Genomic DNA, 7,248 nt, shown 5'->3' with positions numbered 1-7,248 from the left:
GAAGGAAGGAAGGAAGGAAGGAAGGAAGGAAGGAAGGAAGGAAGGAAAGGAGAAAGAAAGAGAAAATTATCCAACACTTCAATTTGCACTCAGAATTAGTCAGTTTTCTCTTTGGAGGGTGAGAGCATTTTTTCATCATGAGTCCTTTGGAACTGTTTCAGATCATTGTATTGATCAGAGTAGCCAAGTCTTTCACAATTGATCATCATTACAACATTGCTTTTACTGTGCACAGTGATCTCCCAGTTTTTCTCACTTCACTTTACATTGGTTCATTTGGTTCTTGCCATAATTTTTTTTCCCCCGAAACCACCCCCTCATTATTTCTTACAGCACAATAGTATTCCATCACAATCATATGCCACAACTTGTTCAGTCATTCTCCAAATGATGAGCATTCCATTAATTTCCATTTCTTTGCCTCTACAAAAAGAACTGCTATAAATACTTCTGTAAATATAGGTCCTTTTCCTTTTCCTTTGATCTCTTTCAGGTACAGATCTAGTAGTGTTGGGTCAAAAGTATGAACAGTTTTAAAGGTCTGAATTTTTCTTCAGAATGATTGGATCAGTTCACTACTCCAGCAGTTCATTATTGTACCCATTTTCCCTCATCCCCCCAGCATTTGTCATTTCTGATAGATAGTTGTGAGGTGGTACCTCAAGTTCTTTTAATTTGTGTTTCTCTAATCAATTACAATTTAGAGCACTTTTTCATTTGAATAGATAACTTTGATTTATTCTGAAAACTACCTATTTAAATCCATTAATCAATTGGGGAAAATGGTTCTTACTTTTATCAATTTAACTCAATTCTATACTCTCTCCCTCTTTGTTTTTGTAACAGAGAAATAAGGCCTTTACCAGAGAAACTTGCTGTAAATTTGTTTATATTGCTTCATTGTCTAAGGCATCTTTTAGTATAATGTAGTTTCCCTGATTATATTTTTAAATTAGGTCTGTTTGCTTTTGCTTTTTCTGAGATCATGATTGCTACCCCTGACTTTTTTACTTCAGCTGAAGCATAATAAATTTTGCTCTACCTCTTTGTTTTAATTCTGTGTGTATCTTTCTGTTTCAAGTGTGTCTCCTACAAACAACATATTGTTGGTTTCTGGTTTCTAATCCATTGTGCTGTCTGCTTCTGTTTTATGAGTGAGCTTATTCCATTCACATTCACAGTTACGATTACTATTTTCCTCCATCCCACTTTCTTTTGTTTCTTCCTCTTTTTTTAAAATCACATCCTTGATCAAAGGTCTATTTTGCTTCTAACCACTGTCTTCCTTAATCTACCCTCCTTTTATTACCTCCCCTCCTCCCCATTACTCTTCTTCCCTTCCCCTCCTATTTCCATATGGTTAAAAGTTGCATTTCTAGAAACAGCTGAGGGTGTATATATATATTTTCTTCCTTCTTTGAACCAATTCTAATGAGAGTGAGGTTCAAGCATTGCCTACCACTCCCTTTATTTCCCCTTCCATTCTAAAAGGTCTTCCTTGTATACCTTTTTTCTGTGAGAAAATTTTCCCTATTCTACTTATTCCTTCTCCCTTTGCCCAATGTATCCCTCTTTCTCACCCCTTCAGTTTTTTTTTTTTGAAGATCATTTCCACATAATCAACTCACACCCATGCCCTCTGTCTATGTAAAATCATTTTAACTGCCCTAATAATGATAAAGTTCTTAGGAGTTAACAGGTATCATCTTCCTTTATGGGAATGTAAATAGTTTCATTTTGTGGCATCCCTAAAGATGATTCTTTCATGAATAGGTAAACCCTTTTTATGCTTTCCTTGAATCATCTGTTTGGAGGCCAAATGTTCTATTCAACTCTATTCTTTTCATCAGGAATGCTCTAAAACCCTATATTTCATTAAATATTTATTTCCCACCCCCTGCCCCCAAGTATTACACTGTTTTACTGCATGGGTTATTCTTGTTTGTAATCCTAGCTTCTTTGCCTTCCAGAACATCATATTCCATGTCTTTCATTTCTTTAACATGGCAGCTGTTAAATCTTGTGTGATACTGACTGTTACACCATAGTATTTTAATGGTTCCTTGCTGGTTGTTTAAAGTATTTTCTCTTTGACTTAGGAGCTCTGGAATTTGTCTATAATATTCCTGAGAGTTTTCATTTTGGGATCTCTTTCAGGAAGTGAGTGATAGATTCTTCCAATTTCTATTTTTACCCTCTGAATCTAATGTATCAGAGCAGTTTTCCTTGATAATTTCTTGAAATATGATGTCTAGGTTCTTTCTTTGATCATAGCTTTCAGGTAGTACAATAATTCTTAAATTATCTCTCCTTGATCTATTTTTCCAGGTCATTTGTTTTTTTTTTTTAATGAGATATTTCACATTTTAATCTTTGTTATCATTCTTTTGACTTTTTAAATTGTTTCTAGAAAAACAAATAAATAAAGCCCTTCACAATGTCCCCCTTTTACAAGTAAACTAGTAAACAAAGTCCTTTATAACATGTCCTTTTCCTCCCTTGACAATCTTCTTATACTTTATTATACTCCAGGAACTCTGGGAACCAGTGGCACTGGCATCATTGCTGTTTACCAAGCAAGATACTCCAAGTCCTGATTCTGCAGGTACATTTTCACTGGCTGTCTCCCACACCTGGACTTCTCTCTTCCCTCATCTCCATCCATTGTCCTCTCTGGTGGCCTTCAAGCCCTAATTAAAATCCTACCTTATACAGAAAAACTTTCCTAATCCTCCGTAATACTAGTCCCTTCTTTTTGTTGATTATATATGCTGTTTGCCCATAGCACTTTCTACACTTTGTCTTCCCCATTAGACTGTGAACACCTTGAGAAGAGGGACTGACTCTCTTTAGCCTTTCTTTGTAGACTCAGAACTTAGCATAGTGCCTGCCACATAGTAAGGGTTTATTGACTTAAGATAGCAATGGAAGAAATTTTCACATCAACGAGGTCCCAAATTCATTGTAGTATAAACTTTGAGTTAGAAGGGGAGAAAACAGTTTTTTATTAGTAAAAATATTATTCTATCATAAATGGTTTTGAATAGATAAAGCGCATGTAAACAACCAGACATTTAAAATACACTTTACCAAAGGGACTTTTTGCAGAGGGCTAATGTAGATACACCCCTGCTCAGCTTGAATGTAAGCCTGCTGGATAAAGAGTCAGGTGAAGATTTGCTTAATGACTGCTTTAGTACAGGTCTCAGCTCTCATGTTCCTCCTCCTCTTTCCCACTCCTTGTTAGATCCCCTCCAATAAACCTTCACAAAAGGGATTTGTCCTGCTTTTTCTTTTCTTCTTCCTAAATTGCTAGTGTAATATCTCATTCCAGCACTCCTGAGCCAAAGGGGCACAGATGTGGCTAGTTATTCATTGCCCTTTTGTTCTAGGAGTTTTTCTTTGATGTCAGGGATAACTGTCCTAGAATTGCTATCTGGGAAGGAATAAGAAAGAACTTGTCTTCTTTCTGATCCTTCTGTATATCTGGTAGAGGTCTGTGGCTCTGCTGAAGGACTTTTGCCAGGTGTCAAGCTTTCAGTTCTGTTTATTCACTTTGAATAAAAGAAATCTGAGCCAGTGGTGGCTGGGGAACATTTTCTTATTTTTTGTAGTTTTGACTAGACACCAGAAGTCTATACTGACATCTCTAATGGGACGCCAGTAAACAGGACTCATACTTTGCTGCTGTGATAGTGTAGCACCACAAGGAAAAGTCAGTAACATACAAATTGTGACTTGTTAAAGGCTTTTTTTTATGTTTTTTTAACAGATAATATCATTTAGTAGGCTGATAAAACTTGAATCATTTCTAGAATGCCTTCATACATCCCTTGTTGTAAATACATTCTTATACAGCAAACACAAATAGTACACAACCCAGTGTCATTGAGTTTATAATCAAGGATCCATTTATTGCTGTTGAGTTGCTTTTCAGTCATGTCAGACTCTGTGATCCTTTGTGGGTTTGGATTTTGTTTGTTTGTTTTGGCAAGGATACCATTTCCTTCTTTAGCTCATTTATGAGGAAACTGAGACGAAACAGGGTTGAGTGACTTCCCAGGGTCACATGACTAGGAAGTGTTTGAAGGTAGATTTGAACTCAGGAAGATGAATCTTCCTGACTCCAGGCCAGGCCCATCAAGGATCAACCTGAAAAACAGCTGGAATGTTAGAATTTTGATCATTTAGAGACATAGTCCATTTTTCACTTAACTTTCCTAATTGATCTACCAGACCAGCTCTTAAGCAACCCATAATATAATACATTTGATGAAATGTGACCTTTAATAAGGTTACCACATTGGTGTGTGTGTGGGGGGGGGGGAGAGAAGGAGGGAGGGAGAGCACATTTAAAGAAATCACACATCTTTTCCTTAGTCTGCCTAAGATTTCAAACTTAGGGACCAGTTTTCACAAGGAAAATGACTTGAGAATTTTTAAGTTCCTTTGAAAATAGTTTCCAATTATGGAAAAGAAAAAAATATGTTTGGGTCCCTTAATGGAGGATTTACTTTGCTAAAATATCATTCGTTGAAATAAAAATCAATATTGAAGAATGGAGGGATATATTCTTATAATAAAATTCTAGCAGAATGTAAGTAGCTTGAAGGTAAAAACTGTTTTTCTGCTGTCCTTGAAATTCAGAGTTTCAAAGTTTTAAAGTCCTTTATTTATGATAGTGCAATTTTCAGGGTCCTAGTTAAGGCTAGGCTAGAAACAGGGACACTTGGGACAACGATTCCATGTACCCCCCCCCCCCCCCGCGCCAACCTCTGTTATAACGGTCTTGTCGGTGTAGTTACTCTATTTCCAGGCACTCTATTGGATATGCTCTGGGATGCACTCAGATACTTAAAAAGTGCAAGTTCTCTCTCTGTCTCTGTCTGTCTGTCTGTCTCTCTCTCCCTCTCTCTCTCTCTTTCTCTCTCCATTCCCTCTCTTCCCTCTTTCTAATAAACTCAAGTCCTATGTTTTTCCCCCAAAGGGTGGACTTCCCTTTCAGTCTTTCCCCTCACCAACTCACAGGAGCAAATAAAAATCATTATTAATGATCAGATAATTTATGAATAGCATCAAATAGCATAGATAACATTGATAGCTACCAAAGCAATGCTTAAGAGGATGCAATACAAATTGCAGCCAGGTTTGACTATCCATTTCCTTTTTTTTCCTTTTCTTCCTAGCTGGTCTGAGGGGGTAACAAAAAAAAGGGATTGAGATTTAAAATCTGGGTTGAAATTTCTTTGAGTTCTATGTTCTGGGGAAACAGGGAGAAAAAAGACCAATGGACTATATTTCATTCACTCTCATCAGTCACAGTAGTCTCCACCTTAATCATCTGTTCCCATCTCATGTACAGACTTCTTTTTTTTTCATATATACCTTTACAAAGGGACCTCAATTTCTTTCTTTTGCTTCAGTCAAAAAGATTGTAACTTTTTGCTCCCTGCCAGGATCATCAGAAGAAGCATAGACTGTGGTGTTTTGGTTTGGGGGACTGGGAACTCTGAAATGTAAGGGTACCAGGTGAGTCTGCCTGGAAAGAATTTGAACAGTCAAGCCTTCCTTCAGTCAAAGTCCACAGGTTTATTGTAATGCCAATAGAAGCAGGCTAAATTCTAAGTAAATCTGCAACTTAATGGGGGTGAGAATAATACTTTGATACAAAAAAAAGGGAAAAAGGGTCAGTGAAAAGATCTTGATGGGGTTAAGGAATGATAAATATTCTGGGGTGGGCTAGATACAACAGTGAAAGTACACCAATTAGGCAATCTAGATTAAGGATTGGTCATGTATGCAAGTAATCTGGGGTAGGACAAGAACAAAAATGAAAGGAATGTCAAGTAAGCTAATTAGGTGGTCTAGGTCGGCTAGAGTGTGTCAGTTGTCTTGGGTGAGACCCCAGTGATCTGGGTTGTTGAAATGTGTGGGAAAATTCAGGGCAAAGATGTGGTCTTTTCTTTTTAGGGGTCCAGGTCCCATCACCCCATCAATGGCACAGTTTACAGTTTTTCCTTTCCTCCTCCATCTTTCCTTCCATCTCTCTTGTCTAGTTTCCTGCCTTGGGGAGAAAAAAGAAATGAGCTAAAGTTCTCTTTGAGGGTGCTGGATCTAGAAAAGATCTGGACAAGATCTGGATTCTCTGCTATACCCTTTTGCATTCTAGACCAGCGAATATCTATGGTCTCATTGACACTGTTTCTTGATGACATGCAGTAATCTCAATCAGGGTTACATAGATATTATCTCATTTGAGCCTTACTGTCACCCAGTTTTGTAAATACTAGAGAAAACTGACAGAACTTCCTATGGTCACAGAATTAGTAAATATCAGAAGCTAAATTTCAACTTCAGGTCTTATGACCCTATGTCCTATACTCTACCCATTACACCAAGAAGTCTAGCACAATGCCTGATGGGGATAGAAATACAAAAGAGAAAATAGTCCCTTATTTCAAGGAACTGACATTGCATTGGAATGCGTCACAGTGCTTTGCATTTAGTAGGAGTTGTTGTTCAGTCATTTTAGTCATGTCTGCCTATTTGTGACCCCATATGTTTATTGAATTGAATTAAAAAGACATTGTATTTCAGTTGTTCAGTTGAAGTTGTTTATTTATAAGACCAAAATCCAATATAACAGAAAAGAAGTAAATCAGAAAGTAAAGGCAATTAAATATTTTATTTTCATAGTCTTTTTTTTTTACCCATCTTTTAACCCAACCTTTCTTAATGCCCTGTAGAAATATGCATTTTTGTTACCATAATTACTACATTCACACATTATATCACCATTCAATGTGATAGCATTACAAAGTCTACCACCCGCTCACACTAACAAAAAAATTATAAAGGCTGAGGGGAAATCCAGCAAGAGAGTTGAGAGGACTACAGACCTACTTCCTTGTAAATTTTAGTTTCAAAGTGGAGCTGTTTGTATCTTGCTAGCAATTTCCCTCTCAGGACAACCTCTGCACCTTGTTCAAAAGTGGTCAGCGAATAAAAGAGAAAAATAATTTGATTTTTCCCCCTCTCTGCTATTTTTGGTTTTCAATTTTCTGACAGGCAATGGAAAGGAAAGTATTTGAGATGCTATTGTTTTCTGAAGCCCATCTGAGTTTGCACAGAGCCAGCCCACTAGCAGCTCTTACCTCCATGCTGACCCTCTTATTTCTCTTCTCTTCTCTTCTCTTCCTTTTCTCTCTCTCTCTCTCTCTCTCTCTCTCTCTCTCTCTCTCTCTCTCT

At 37.2% G+C, this 7,248-nt stretch overlaps 1 long non-coding RNA gene across 1 annotated transcript in view; it reads right to left on the bottom strand.

Annotated features, from left to right (window-relative positions):
- Window positions 1–3,781: 3,781 nt before the first annotated feature.
- The window catches only part of LOC138174809 (uncharacterized), a 40,028-nt gene continuing 36,561 nt past the window's right edge, over window positions 3,782–7,248 (bottom strand). The window contains exon 3 of the long non-coding RNA XR_011171821.1: window positions 3,782–4,152. This is a non-coding gene — a long non-coding RNA (uncharacterized lncRNA). The remainder of the gene's footprint in view (window positions 4,153–7,248) is intronic.

Source organism: Petaurus breviceps, unplaced genomic scaffold, assembly GCF_028583685.1.
Source record: "Petaurus breviceps papuanus isolate PSGF00001 unplaced genomic scaffold, PetGlider_PUasm1.0 76, whole genome shotgun sequence".
NCBI lineage: Eukaryota > Metazoa > Chordata > Mammalia > Diprotodontia > Petauridae > Petaurus > Petaurus breviceps.
The sequence above is the reverse complement of the archived record's forward strand: the minus strand, read 5'-3'. Positions and strand labels throughout refer to the sequence as shown.